Consider the following 15,861-nt stretch of genomic DNA (forward strand, 5'->3'; position numbering starts at 1 on the left):
GTATTTGCTATATACTAATTTCTTTGATCTTGGGCAAGTCATTGAAACTATGGGTCTCTAACTCTTTACAATAATGGATTGGATTAAAAATGCTTTTAAGAACTTGGAATCTGGAAGACCTGAGTTAAAATTCATCCTTGAACACTTTCAGGGCAAGTCACTTAACCTCTGTGTACCCCAGTTTCCTCAGCTGCAAAATGGGGATAATATTAGCACTTACCCCCATTGGGTTGTCATTAAGGTCAAATGAGATAATATTTGGAAAAATGCTTAGCATAGTGCCTGGTACATAGTAGGCACTATGTAATACCTATTTTCTGCTTCCTTCCTGCCCCTTCAAGAGCTCTTCTAGCTCTGAATCTTAGGATCTAGGTCAATCCTTATTCTTAGGAACAATAAATATTCCATTTGAATCTGGGATCATAGTTCTTTTGACTTGGTAGTGGTGGAATGGGTTGTCTTTGATTCCCTCCAGGCTATTTGAGGTACACTTAAGTAAACTAGACTAGGTTATAGTAATGTAATTTCAGTGTTATAGGGAATTCACTGTTTCACAGTGCAGGTAGGCATTTTCTCTGAAACTTAATGAATAATGGGAAGTAAAGGGATTTACTTGGGGTTACACTGGCAGAATGTGTTAGGGACAGGACTCTAATCCAAGTCTCCTTTGCTTGGAAACCTGTTCTCTATCCCCAGTATAACACTGCTTTTTTTTTTGATAGACTAATTAAAGGGAGGGAAGATAAGAGCAGGGAATATGTGGGGGATTCAGCCAGCCCTAGTTGGATGAAAAGATAACTGGAAGATGGGGTTTGAAAGCCCCCCTCAGTTGAGCTTGGTAGCCTGGCAGTTCTTGATTACATACTTGCCTCTGAAGTTCCCATAAGAGGCTTTCTTAACTAATGATGTATAGAAAGAATGGAAGGGAGGGTGGTGTCATGGTACTGGTGCTAGACCTGGAATCCATAGAATCTGGATTTGCAACCTACTTTTGTTACCTGTGGGCAGTCATTCCACCACTCTAGGTCCCAGGATGTTCATCTGTAAAACAAAAGCAGTTGAATTTAGATGATTTCTAAGGCCTTTTCTGAGTCTAAAATCCTATAATGGCTGGGTGGCTGGTTTTGTGGATCCTGTGGTCTGAGTTTCAACCAGAGGTCAAGTTGCCTGAGACACAGTGATCCAGACAGTGGGTAAAGGTCATTGGCAGCTCTTCAAATAGCCCTTCTTGGGAACTGAAAATATTCGGGGTGCCAGCAGCTTCTTCTGCCAGACCCACTGGGGCTCTTGCCCATTGCCAATCCCCCTTTGCTTTCTTAGCTGTTTTCCCTTTGAAGAAGGGGTAACTTGACCCATATATTTGTACAGCACTTTATGCTTTTTTAAAAGCTTTTACATTTGTCATCTCTCACTTGATCCTTACAATAATCCTGACAAGGTTTTTTATCCCCTTTTTACAGACGAAACCCAGAGAATGAAAGTGACTTGCCTAGCTAGGGATAAACCTGTGACTAGAATCTGTGGCTCATTTCCTCAAATCTATCATGCCATACCACATCTCTAGATCATTTTGTATCTTTCTGAGCACTGAGGACATTTTAAAAAACCATACACGTGTGTGCAGACTTACATCTCAAAACATATGTGTATACATGTATTTTTATATACATATATGTGTTCATATCTATCTGTCTATCTATATATCTAACTCTTTTGAAGGAGGGGTCAGGAGCTGGGAACTTCCCCAGTACAGATCAGCAGTTCCTCTGTAATATTGTACATAATATCGTAGAGTTGTTTATGGCTCTAAGAGGTTAATGACTTCCCCATGGTCATAAATACCTTGTTTCTAGCAAAGACTGGATTTCAACCCAAGTCTTCTTGATTCTAAGGCCAGCTTTTTATCTACTTCCCCATTTTTAGGTAGATATTTATTTTGAGTTTCAAACATCTTATTTGATCATCCCAACAACCCTATGAGGGAAGTATCATTAGTAGCCTCTTTTTTGCAAATGCAGAGACAGAGGTTTAAAAAGGTCAAATTTCTTCCTCACAACTGAACACCTGGTAAGTGTAGTGGGTGAGATTTGTATCCATATCTTTAAAAAAAAACCTTATCTTTTATCTTAAAATTGATACCAAATGTTGGTTCCAAGGAAGAAGAGCAGTATGGGCTAGAAAAATGGGGCTAAATGACTTTCCCAGGTCATATAGCTAGGAAGTATATGAGACCAGATTATAACCCAGGACTTCCCATCTCTGGGCCTGGCACCCTATCCATTAAGCTACCTAGCTGCTCCCTCTCACATCTTGACTCTTTTTCTCTGCTCCCATACCAAATATGTGTCCATCCTCCTAGGGCTGGCTGGCATCATGTTATAGCGTAAAAAATACTGAATTTGGCTTAAGCCCTGGGTTTGAATCTCAACTGTACCATTTGCTTCTTGGACAAATTAGTGTTATCTGGAGAGGTCTTGTTGCTGTACACTAAACTAGGTTCCAGTTTTTTCTCTGACATTTGGGGCTGCTGCTCAATCATTTAACCTTTGAGCCTTTGTTTCCAAACCTATAATGGGAGTAGTAATGCATTTAGTGCCTTTGTCACAAGGTAGTTGTGAGTTTTAAAAAAGAAATGGTCATAACACATTTGGCAAACTTTGATATTCTTTGTATATCAGTTATTATTAAGTGCTTATTATGTGATAATAATGACTCATTTCCATAATACTTGCCTTGCAATAACCCTGTCAAATAGGTAGTGCTAAAATTATTATTATGATTTTATAGATAAGATTTTTACAGATAAAATGAGATATACACATAGCATGTATATATGTGTATATAAACATATATGTATAGTGCTCTTTGCAAAGCTTGAAGTGCTATATAAAGACGATGATGATGATGATGATGAATCTGAAGCTCAGAGAGGACAAACAACTTGCAGAGCTGATAAAAGATAGGCCCTAGTTTGGATCTCCAATGATGCCAGGTTTAGCACCTTCCCTACTGGCTATATTCCAGGACTTTGCTGTGTTTAGTATCATGACAAAAAGTATCAGAGATGCTTTACCCCCAAGGAACTGATACTTGAATGGAGGGTGGGTGAGGAGAGGAGGTAAAACTTGGTCACAAAGAACTGTAATGCAAAGCAGAATGTGTTAAGAGTTAGTGTAGTGTGGAGGCAGCCAGGTGGTACAGTGGATAGCACATCAGGCCTGGGGCTGGGAGGTCCTGGCTTCATATCTGGTCTCAGACACTTCTTATCTATGTGACCCTGGGCAAGTCATTTAACCATATTTGCCTAGCCCTTGCCCCTTCTATCTTAAAGTTGTTACTAAGATATAAAGTAAAGGTTAAAAAAAAAAGTCAGTTTGGTATAGTGGAAAGACCACTGGAGTTGGAGTCAGAAGAACCTGGATTCAAGTCTTGTGTCTCTGCTCCCCCCCCCCCATGTGTGGTATTGAACAAATCATTACTGTTTTTTTTTTCTAGGTTTTAATTTCCTTATCTATAAAATGAGATAGTTGCCCTCGATAAGCTTTAAGATTCCTTCCAGTTTTGATATCCTATAAGTTTGTAAGTAGAAATAGGAATTTGGGAGGGAGAAATGACTTCCATTAGGAGTTGGGGGTGGGCAGCATCAAAGAAGGATTCATGGGGAAGGTACACCTGACCTGAGCCTTGAAGACAGATATTATAGCTGAAGTGGGGTGTGGTGGGATGGAGGGAGTTTTTGATGGGCAGAGGGAACTGCCTTCAACAACACAGAAAGGGGAAAGGGTAGGATGAGGAAAGAGAACACTAATAGGAATCAAAATGATGACTAACGTTGAAATTGAGTTTTTAGATTTAAAAACTGCTTTCCTCACAGTGATGATTCAGATAGAGGCTGGAAATGTTACTCAGGTGCCTAGTATGTGCAGAGCACAGTGTGTCTGACTCATGCTATTCCCCCATCTCCAATGCCCTCCCCCCTTTCTCTGACTCTCCAAAGTATAACAAATCTTCAAAGCCCACCTAATAATCCACATCCTCTGAAAGGTCTTCCTGATCCACACAGGATCTCTGTGCCCTTCTATGAATGTCTCTAGCACTCACTGACCCCTCCCTCTAGCAACTTCGTATGCACTGCTTTGCCTTTTTATTTAACTGTTTCAGCCTTTGTTGAATTTTTCTCAAGCAGCCACGAAGCTCCTTGAAGAACCCCATTTCCCCCCCACCCCAAGCTGGACCCTTATAGTGCTGCAGTGCAGGTGTCTCTAGAGTGTCTCTTCCATGATTGTTTTTCTAGTAGCAGGCACTTATTGCATGTTTGCTGGATTGAATGGAATCATGTGTCCCTGTAATTCTTTAAGAATCCAAGTTACAGAGAAGGCACCAACTACAACTGGTAGAGCAAGTTGCTTCACCTAGGAGTTTCTCATACTAAAGAGATCACAGATCCAGCCTCTATCCCCTTTCCCTATCCATGTTACCTAGTTGTCTGTGACTGATCTGTGATTCTCTGGTGACAGTGATGATGATAAGAAAGGTTCAAATTTCTCTAGAACTTTAAGTTCACTGACTGCTTTCTTCATGACAACTTTTCTAAGTAGGTCTAATTGATCATATTATCTCCATTTTATAGATGAGGAAGCAAGTTTAGAAAGGGGAGGTGACTTGATTAGTCAATGAGTGTTTAGTCACAACTCTGACACAGGTGTAAAGTGACTTGAACATTTGGGTGGGCTGGGGGGTAGATATCAGAGCTATGTAGAAGGATTTCTGTGTAAGGGATTGGTCTAATGCTAATCAGCACCTGCTTGGTACTTTATATCAAGCTGTCTAGATTCACAAAAAGGTTAAATGACATGCCACAGCTATAGGTGGTACTCCAACCCAGACTTTGCTGGCTCTGAGGCCAGTTCTTTATATACTGCCGATATTAGGACATTTTAACCAGCCAAAGTCTCTCTGTTGGCTCTGGTAGATTGCACCTTTGTACCTTCAAGGCATAGCATGGTGTAAATACTTTAAAAAATGCTTGTTCAACAGAATTAAATCAAATCAATTGAGATTTCTGAGCCCAATGATCTTTCTATCATACCATATTGCTTTCCAGTCTGGATTTCTTATTTCCTATGCCTTAGTTTCTCTCCAAGAATGATACCAAATATTTTGCTATCCTGCCTTTTAAAATGTTATTATTTCATGGGAAAGGATGCTTGGGCTCATTACTGCATGCAAGGCTTTCCCAGCTTCAATGCCTACGTTTGCTTGGCTCTGACAAGTGAGACATTTGAGCAGGTTAGAAATCATACCCACAGGGCAGCAAGGTAGCCAGGCCCAGAGAAGGGAAGTCCTGGATAAATCTGACCTCAGACACTTCCTGGCTATGTGACCCTGAGCAAGTCACTTAACCCCCATTGTCTAGCCCTTACCACTCTTGTGACTCAAGGTAAGGATTAAAAAAAGAAAGAAGGAAGAAAAGAGATCATATACCCAACCAAGTATGCAGAGGGAATAAAATAATTTGTGCTTTGTGTATGGTTTGACCTGAAATTCATTTTTTGCAACATTTTTATTTGTGATCTTGAGATTTTCTCCCCTGCCTCCTCCCCTCCCAAGTTCCACGTAATTTCCATGGTCTCTTGTTGCAGTGGACTGCTGAGCTTCTTCCTGACTCATAAGCTTTGTCTGACACTGGGTCTATCTCCAACTCCTTCTCCAGCAGCATCCCCTTCACCTTTCTTTGACTACTCTAAACTGCATTGAAAACTCCTTTTTAAGAAGGGATTGACATGGACAATAAGATGGAAAGAGCAATGGTAGAATTTGGGAGACCTGGATTCTGGTAGCTCTACTGCCCACCTTGCCCTTCTAGCCTTAAAATCCTATTCTAAGATGGTTCAAATTTTTATATCCTTTGTTCTAAGATTCCTTTCAATTCTTGACATTGTATATTTCAAGGTTCCTCCCCAGCTCTAACATTCTGTTTTCCAAGATCTCTTTCAGCTTTAGCATTCTAGGCTCTAAATTCTTTTCCAGTTTGACATCCTTTGTTTTAAGGTTTCTTTTGATGTTAATATTCTACATTCTTCGGTTCTTTCCAGCTTTAATACTGTCTATTCTATAAACTCACTTCTAGTTCTGATATTTTATCTTCTTTATTCTTAGAATCCTTCCATTTCTAACATTCTAAGACTCTAGGTTTTCTTGTTCCAAAAGGGCAGTTCTGGCTTGCTTGGGCAGTGAATTCAGGCAGTAATAAACCATGGAGGGGCAGGACAGCTTCCTAAAGGCCCTTTGGAGAGAAGTACTAAATTGAGTCCCTCTCTTCCTGTGCTGCTCTATAGAGCTCTTTTAAAAAGGCCACTTCTAAAAATTGCTGCTTTTTGGCACCATTTGGGGGAAATTTGCCGGCTAACTAAAGCTACATTGTTTCCTGCACTGTCTGTAAAATCACTTGTTCCTTTATCTTTGAGTACAATTTCCCACATGACATCACTTCCCCACATTACATCTGACTTTTTGGACTTTCCCCCCACCCTCTACCCCCCCCCCATTGGAAAGTTTGCTTCTCCCAGCCAGGATGGTGTGTTGGGGCCCCAGGACAGAGGGCTGTCTGATTCTTGGCCTGGGCAGTATTTCCTTCTACATGTTGGTCATTGTCTGTACTGGTTTATTGTCCTGGTTTGTCAGTCTGAACTCTTATAGGCTACATCTTCTTTTTAACTTCCTTGATGTAGGGCCTGTCTTACCATGTGGGCTTAATGTTCCTGGTAGAGGAAAATTTCATCAATTTAGACTCTACCAATTGGGGAGGAGTCAGAGATGGGGCAGGAGCTTTCCTTTGCTTTATCTTAAAAAAAAAAAAGTTTACTTAGCAAATTGAGAGAGTAAACTAGATTATAAATATAATGATTAACCTAACCCCTTTAAGAGGATAGGATCCCAGAATATCAGAGCTTAAAGGAAACTTCAAACATATACATTGAATAAAAGATGTCAGAGCAATGAGGAACTTTAGAACTTAACCCATTCTGTTATTGTGTAGTCAGTTAGTCATATCTGATTTTTCATGACTCCATTTGGGATTTTCTTGGCAAAGATACTGGAGTAGTTTGCCATTTCCTCTTCAAGCTCATTTGACATATGAGGAAACTGAGGCAAATAGGGTTATAAGTGATTTTCCTAGAGTCTCTGACTAGTATGTATCTGAGGCTGGATTTGAATTCAGGAAGATAAACCTTCCTGACTCCAGGCCTGGTGCTCTATCTATCCGCTGCCCTACCTACCTACCAATGATAGGTGCTTAATAAATATTTGTTCAGTTAATTCTATTGAAATAGAATGTCAAAGTTACAAGGAACCTTAGAATGTAGAGTGCTAAAGGTGGACGGGATCCTGGATATAGCCTAGTCTAACCTTTTATTTTATTGAGGAGAAAACAGACCTCAAAAGAAGTGATTTTCTTAGCAAAATTGATGGCTCAACTCAGATGTTTTAAGAGGAAAGGGAGGTATTGCAAAGACACTTGTGTTAATGTCCTCTCATTTAGTTCCAAATTCTAGTCTTGGGGCCAGTGTAATAATTACAAGAAAACAAAAATCTTCTACTTGGAATATAAAGGTCCTGAGATGTACCCACTCCTAGCATGACATAACAGAAAAAAAAAATGCTGGTCTGAGAGTCATCATTTGTCTTTAAGTCATTCCTGGTCTTTGGAGGACCATAGGGTTTTTTTGTTAGACAAGGTGGTTGGTATTCTGGGAGCCTCTCTTCCTTCATTGTTAACAAACAGTAATACCTGGGGATAGGGGTCAGGGAAGGTGGGAGTGGAGAGAAGGATCTCTGTTATATGAACTCTGCCACTAATCAACTCATCTAGTCAATCTTAGTATATTTGGGCCCCATACAAATGGTCTCTTGATTTCTCTTTAACAGTGAGTGTTTAACAATATACTGCTCAGTCTGTGGAAACAAATGAAGAAGGAAAAGCCTCCAAGGAAAAATAGTAGCTTGGTGAATTATTTATTCTCCAGATTTCTCAAAATATACCCAAACCTTTGTAATCTGGAATAGTTAAATGATATTCCTTCTGATTTAGTGAAAGCTCTTCTCTGTAGCACTGAACATATAATGCATATATATATGTATATATATACATATACACACACACATATATATATATACACACACACATAACAAAACTAATTTAAACCTGACCTATGGTAGAGACTTCCGAGCTTGGTCTGATCAGTCACAGTTGGACATGCTGTTCATTGATCCCAACGTAGTGATGTCATTTTCATCTTACAAAGAATAACAATCATTAACTCTACTTATTAGTTAGGGAACCTACTTAAATGAAAAGGATTTGTTTAACAACTGACCACAAACAGTCAGTGGAAAGAATCTTATCTCCTAGCAGTGTCTACTGCTAACTCACTTTTCTTAACCCCTCATCTTTTTCTCATCTTTAAAATATAAATTTGATGATTTTTGTCCCCATCCACCCACTGAAGGATACTATAAAGATACAGTGAAATATTGAACATATGGCACTTAAATAAAAAAGCTTTATTGATAAATTTTTCCAACACATTATAAAAACTCCCAATTAAGTATTCTACAATGTATAATATCAAAAACTAACATAAAACAATGTAAAAGAATGATTGCAATAGATAATACAACCTCATGCTTGAATACTTTTCTCTTTGTTAAAAGAAGCTCTTCTTTCTGTGATTTATAGATTTTTACCAGCATCATCATAGGATCATGGATTTAGAGCTGGAAGGCCAAAGGTTCTTAACCCTTTTGGTATCCTGGGCCACTTTGACAGTCTAATGACACTAGGGACCCCTTCTTGTGATAATGTTTAAATATACATTAAATAGGGGCTTCTGAGTAGCCCATTGGGTAGAAAGTTAGGCCTAGAGGAGAGAGGTCCTGGGTTTGAATTTGGCCTCAGATATGTCCTAGCTGTGTGACCTTGAGCAAGTCACTTAAGATTAATTACCTAGCCCTTACTGCTCTTCTTCCTTGGAACAGATACTTAGTATCAGTTCTAAGACAGAAGGTAAGGGTTTAAGGTTTATTTTTTTTAAGTACAGTAAGTGAAGTATGTAGAATTACAAAAGAAACCAAAATTATGTTGAAATATAATTATCAAATTTTTTCTTAAGTTTATGAACCCCAGGCTAAGAATCTCTGATTTAGTCCAACCACCTTATTATACAGATAAGGAAAACAAGACTGATATTGTCTGACATCATAAGGTAATGTCTTGACTCATAGGTGAATTGGATTTAAGTGAGGCAGAGTTGCACAAAGTCATCAGCCTCACTTTCTCTTCCAGAGTCATTGAAATCCAGTGGCAAGACAAAAGTCAGGATGATTGGTGATGACCTGGGATTCAGTGGATGATTTAGGCATCTTCAATGTCTGACCAAGCTCTAAGGGCTCCACAGTGCCTGCCTCAGCTATTTTTCAGCTACAAACTGTTCTCATTCACCCATTCTTCTGGGGGAAATGTCATGCTCATGGCATAGATAACCCCCTCTAACTCACTGACAGCTTTGAGGCTTGCTGGTTATCCTCAATCTGGTTTAGCCCATCTGCTGTGGTGGTTTTACTGGGGTGTACCTGCTGCATAGGCTCCAGCTTTTTGAAGTCACAAGTTAGAGTTGAGCAAGAAGTGGACACCAAAGGTGGATGAGCAGTTGGAAAAGGACTTGGTAAGTTTTCACACCAGGGGGCAAGCCCTTACAACAGAGGTGCTAGTCTTACTGGAGCACCCTCTATACCCCACATAAGGGTTTACTTAAACCCTTTTTTTTATGACTTTTATGAAGGTATTAAATAACAGAGGTAGGCTTTGAATTTAAGTTCTCTTATGTAATTTCATTTCATAAATTTTTGAGCAGGAAGAGGCCTTAGATGTCATCTAGTCCACCACCCACCCCTTCCTCATTTTGCAGATGAGAAACTGAGGCTTAAAGGAGTTAAGTGACTCAGTGAGATTACACAGGTGACTAGGAGCTGAGTCTAGATTCCAAGCCAGATTTTGAAAATCCGTAGCCTACATGCTCCAGGCCACATTGTTTCCTAACTCCTTTTGAGCTTGGGAACATCATGGCATTGTTGCTATTCAGAACTAGCTTCATTTACATAGTTGCAATATTTGTATATAGTGTTCTTTTGCTTCTGCTTTCTGTGCTGTGACATCGCTTTGAAATAAATGTGCTATGTAAATGTAAATTGTTGTTACATCATTATAGCTCAGGAAGCTGGAGACTTCAGCTCCAGTCATTGGCACAACAACCTTGTGTATTGGAAAGAACACTTTGCATTCCAAAAAGACCTGGGTTCAGATGTTCCTCATATGTAAAATAGGATAATATCTACATTACCTATATCATAGAGCTGTTGAGAGTGTCAAGTGAAATAATCCTAATGTATGTAAAGTGCTTTGCCAGTTTTAAAATGCTATATAAATATTCCAGTCCTGCCTAACCTTCATCGCCATTTACCCAACCCAGCTCAAGGCCTCATTCTCTTAGGAAGCCTTCTCCAGTATTTGGAAAGAGCCCTGGACAGGTGAGACTTGGATTGTTATCCCTGCTCTGCTACTGACCCTATGTGACCTTGGAGAAGTTATTTCCCTTCTCTGGATCTCAGTTTTCTTTTGTGTAAAATGAGGAGATTGACTTTGGGCCCTTCCAGTTTTAATTTTCTGTGTTCGAAGGTCCCCCTTTAGCTTCAACATATCATATTCTAAAGTCCCTTACAGCTCTAAATTTCTGAAGTCTCTTCAGATTCCATTCCAAGTTTGCTTCCAGTTCTGATATTCTGTGTTCTGTGGTCCCTTCTAGCTCATGACATTCTGTGACTCTATAATTTGGTCTTTAACTCATTATCACAGTATGGGCTGTATTAGCTTACTGCATTATAAAAATCTGTTGTTGGAATGGAAATCCCCTGGTGACATGACCAGCATCTAGAAGTATTGCCTTCTGAATTGGTGCCTAAATATAATGTATCCCTAGTTGTTTACTTTTGTAGCTTAGTGAGTCTAGTTTTTGTTCTCTAAAACTTCACTGGCTAGCTCCATTTGAATTCTCTTTCATTAGGGCATTGTCCAGGCTCTTCAGTGATTGTGGATTTTGGTTCCTGCTATATATCATAGAGGTTTTAAAGCTTCTGATAGCTGAAGTCTTCCCTTTGGCTTGTTGCTGTCCTCCTGCTATCAGATGGATCAGGGCCAGTCATAAGCAGAGCTAGATGCTTTGGCTTCAGTTCTCACTTCTTGGCTGGGGCAGGGCATTCCCACACTGTATATGGTGTTGCACACTCAGGGGTTGGCAACTGATGGCTTAAAGACCAAAGATGGCAGGCAGGAGGGTTTTCAGTGGGTGTTGGCCTGATGCTTCCATCATGTACTCCCACCCACTGGCCCCTGCTGTTTGTACGAGTTGTTGCCCACAGTTATCTTCATATTCCTGACAAGAAAGAATGCCAGGGGGTCACTGATTTGACACAGTTCTTTTTAAATCTTGCCAAATCAGCATCACTAGGTGTCAGAGCTGAAGCATACCCCTATCTTTAGTTGATCTGACCAATCCCCTCATCACCCAATCCTGGCTCTTGGACCCAGGCACTATATTTGATTCAGTATGAAGCCCCAGGGGCTCATTCAACAAAAGCCTCTCTTAAGTGCCTATTGTACCTGGCTTTGTGCTGTGTAGGTTATAAGAGAAGCTGAGGACATGATGCCTGCCCTGGAAAATCTTGCCATGTCAGTGGGGAGATGGAATCAGTGTGCTTCAAAGAACATGAAAATAATATGAGAGAGTTTATCATCAAGGGCTGGGTCGTGTGATACAGATCGATGGATCTGGAAGAGCTCAGAGAAGGGAGGAGTCACAGTGAGTTAGCCCATCAGGAGGAGGCATCTTGGAGGATGTGAGACTTGATTAGGCATTTAAAGATGGATGGAATTTGAACAGGTAAGGCTAGGGGTCAGAGGCTGTGACTTGACATTCCTAGCAGGGAGAATAAGCCACTTGGATCTCATTTCATGCAACATCCATTTTCTTCTTATATTATAATTTAGATGAAAGGTAAGCATCTTAGTCTGGCAAGTTGGTATGAAGTTTACGGTCTTAGAGTATCCTAATATATTGATGTCTGTTTAAATCTGCTCTTGGAAATACCATCATCCTCTTGTGCTGAGAAATATAAATCATCAGCTCTATGAGCCTGGCTACTCTCACAAGGAGTTTAATCAGGCCCATGCCTCATGGACTATCTTTGTCCATTTCTTTGTAGCAGAGAGCTGAGTTGAATTGTGCTGTCCTAATGATCACATCATATATTTAGGCCACTTGGCTTTATATATTGGCATATATGATAGAGTGAACAGAACACTGGATTTGGTGGAAGGGATCCTTGAATCCAAGCTCATCTCTACTCTTTAATTAACTAAGTACCTAGGCAAGCCCTTTAACTCCTCTGAGTTCTATCATGGTGTTCCACAATCAATAAACCTAGTTATTCTCTTTAGCCCATTATTCTCAAATCCATTTTGTGGATGTTGAGTATGTGAGATTCAAGACTTGCCTATTCAGAAGCTATCTTGTTTTAGATTGAGGGGTCAACAGGTTAAATTCCCCATTAAATAATGACAAATACAATGTTTATAGTCAAAATAATAACACATTTATGTCAATTTTCTTGTTACAAGGAGATTTCTGTATTTGATCTCATTTGATTCTTACTTAAACTTGTTTTTTTGGGCCCCCACAGACTAGATGTCAGGAAGAGTTGGCACAGTGAAGAGAATATTGGACTTGGAGTCAGGAAGACCAGAATTCAAATTCCACCCCACACATGTACTGTGTGACCACAAGTACAAGTCACTTAATCTCTCAGCTTTCATTTTTCCTCTTTCTCTCTCTTGGAATACTGTGTATTGGTTCCAAGGCAGAAGAGTAGTAAGGGCTAGGCAATGGGAGTTAGTGACTTGCCCAGGGTCACAAAGTTAGGAAGTGTCTGAGGTCAAATTTGAACTCAGGACCTTCCATTTCTAGACCTAGCTCTCAATTCATTGAGATACCCAGCTTCCCCAGATCAATCACTCTTTTTACAGATGAGGGAAGTTCAGGAAAGGAAAATGAGAATATCAAGTCATAGTGCTTATTATTGTAGATATGGGACTCAAACCCACCTCATCTCACTTTATGTTCCTAACTACCATATCTTTCTGCCACCAGAGATGGAAATCTAATTGATAACATCATTTTCATGGAAGGCATTAATTAGCTTATAGGTTACTAGCCTGGAAATGCCGTAGAAGACTCTTTGAGACAAGAAAACACCTGTTCCCCAGCCTCCCAGGCATATGGATCAGGGCCAGGATTAGAATTTGTATTTTTTTTTGTGTATTCCTATTGTAAAGATGGACCAGCTAACTGTTCATCATCAGCTCTCTGTCTCTCTCTGTCTCTGTCTCTCTCTGTCTCTCTGTCTCTCTGTCTCTCTCTGTCTCTCTGTCTCTCTGTCTCTCTCTGTCTCTCTGTCTCTCTGTCTCTCTCTGTCTCTCTCTGTCTCTCTCTGTCTCTCTCTGTCTCTGTCTGTCTCTGTCTCTGTCTCTGTCTCTGTCTCTGTCTCTCTCTCTCTCTCTCTCTTTTTCTCTATCTCTCATAGACACACAATTATACACCCCTAATTCCCTGGGAGGCCCAATAGGAAGCAAGGGACCTTAGAGAAATTGAGGATTGGGGAGGTTGTGCTTTGCCCAAGGTCATGCCAAGATTTGATCCAAAGGGAAAGAGGTTCATTTATTGATCCTCTTTCCCTATAGTTGAGAGATGGGACTCATGTTCCAGGCCTTATCACCAGGGTCTACCTTGCTCATTTGCCTGCCACAGTAAATTAGTTGGCAGTATTTAAGCTCAGACATACTGATGGCTTATGAAGATCATATGCTTAGAGTTGTAAGGAATTTTAGATGTCATCCTTATTTTATAAATGAAGAAATAGAGGATGAAGAATTTAAATGATTCACATAGGTAATATCAGAGGCAGGATTTGAATCCTGGCCCTGTGATTTCAGAACACCTCCCACTGTACTATTCTATCTAACTAGGTATTGGTAGATGAGGTTCTTTAATGTTGGGATGGAATTTCTGAAATTCCCCCATATTCCCATTTGACTTACTAAATTTTTGAGTTCAAGGACCCAAGTTTTAATTCTAATTGGGGGGAGATAGAACCAGTATGTTAAGGTCCTGGAAACTATAGGAACTCTGGACACTTAGAATGCTAAGAAGGCAGTTTCAAAAGTTGGGCCACTGAATACAGAATCTTGGGATCATAGATTTAAATCTGGAAGTAATCTTTGAGCACATAATGCCAAAGCTGGGAAGACCTGTAGACCATAGGATATTAGAGCTTGAGGAGATCTTAGCAATAAATGAGTCTAACCCTCTTGTTTTATAAAGGAGAACACTGATGCCCAATGAAGGGAAGTAACTTGAACAGTGTCACTCATTGACTTAGCAACAGAATCTGAAATAGAATACAGGCTTCCTGAGATCCAATGACTTTCTTACTACCCCTTTTCCTCCCTTTTTGCCTTCTTCCCTCTTTCTTTTTCTGGAGGGACTGAAACATCCTGCTGCCTTTCTGTGAACTTGTTTCAAAGGCTATGAATGGATCCCACTGCCTAAACCTTCCCACTGAAACAGCTTAGGCAATCCATCCTACCCCCTGATTTCTCCCACAGAAATGATAGGCAAATGCAGTACATCAGTGTCGTAAAAGGTGCTTTGTTGATTTTAAGTGCTTCCCTCAGGGAAGGTATGGTGATGATGACTATTCTGACCCATTTTGGTGGCATACAGACCATCCTACTTCCCTTTCTCTTACTTGGCAGTACTTTAAAGGGACCACAAATTCTCTGTTTCCAAGGTTCCCTCACTGAAAATGGGGACCTGGGTTCTTATATCGCTTAGAGCTGAAGTATCTGCAGCTGGAACAATATAAATCCTGCCTTGCCCCAGGGAGGGCCTGGTGAGACAGGCCCCAATGGACCTCTAGAAAGCTGGAAATGGCTTAATAAGGCTCAGTCCAGCCCAGGTGGAGGAGGTTTCATTAATTCCAATCTAACCTCTCTGACTTCTTTCCTTCTCACTCTTCTCATTAGACATAAATCTCTTGAGCTTCTTGAAACTGTGGAAATAAAACAAGACTGATAGTTCCCTCACTCTCCTCAACTCCTCCATACCCTGCTACAAACCTTCTGTTATCCCCCTGTGCTTCATATCCTCTCTATCTTTTCCCAATAAATATTACAAAACAAAGAGGTGATTGGATTGTGTGTATGTAGGGGAGGTCAGTATGGAATATAGGAAGATCAAAGAACCAGAGGATGTTAGAGCTTGAAGGAAACATCTCATGATTAGTGATACCCTCACTGTAGAGAGGAGGAAACAGTTTGGGTTTCAGTTTCCTCAACTGTAAAATGAAGGGCTTCCACTAAATGGTCTCAGAGGTCCTATCTGGCTCCAGATCTAGGATCTTACAAGTAGGCACCATGTAGAGGAAAGATGTTTATGTAACCATAAGAACTGCATCATAGGATCATTGATTTAGAGTTAGAAGAGACTTTATGATTTATTTGGTTCAATCTTTTCATTTTACAGATAGTAAAACTGAGGTCTAGAGCCATTGTATGACTTGTTCCAGTATTGCCTTCTGTTAGGTAAATTGTATAAGTTGCAAAAGTATTACTATTCTCATTTTAACAGTCAGCAAAAGTGAAGCCCGGGGGGAGGGGGGGAGCAATTTGCTCAAAGCTAGTCAAGGGCT

General features: G+C 40.2%; 1 protein-coding gene across 10 annotated transcripts in view; it reads left to right on the forward strand.

The window, feature by feature from the left end:
• Positions 1-15,861, forward strand: part of SRC (SRC proto-oncogene, non-receptor tyrosine kinase) — a 115,982-nt gene that overhangs the window by 2,729 nt on the left and 97,392 nt on the right. For 3 of the 10 annotated variants that reach the window (XM_056811928.1, XM_056811924.1, XM_056811926.1), the window contains exon 2: positions 9,347-9,725. The exons of the other annotated variants lie outside the window; for them this stretch is intronic. The gene's annotated coding sequence lies outside the window, so the exon portion shown is untranslated. The remainder of the gene's footprint in view (positions 1-9,346; positions 9,726-15,861) is intronic. 10 annotated transcript variants of the gene reach the window in all.

This window comes from Monodelphis domestica, chromosome 1 (assembly GCF_027887165.1).
Source record: "Monodelphis domestica isolate mMonDom1 chromosome 1, mMonDom1.pri, whole genome shotgun sequence".
Lineage (NCBI taxonomy): Eukaryota > Metazoa > Chordata > Mammalia > Didelphimorphia > Didelphidae > Monodelphis > Monodelphis domestica.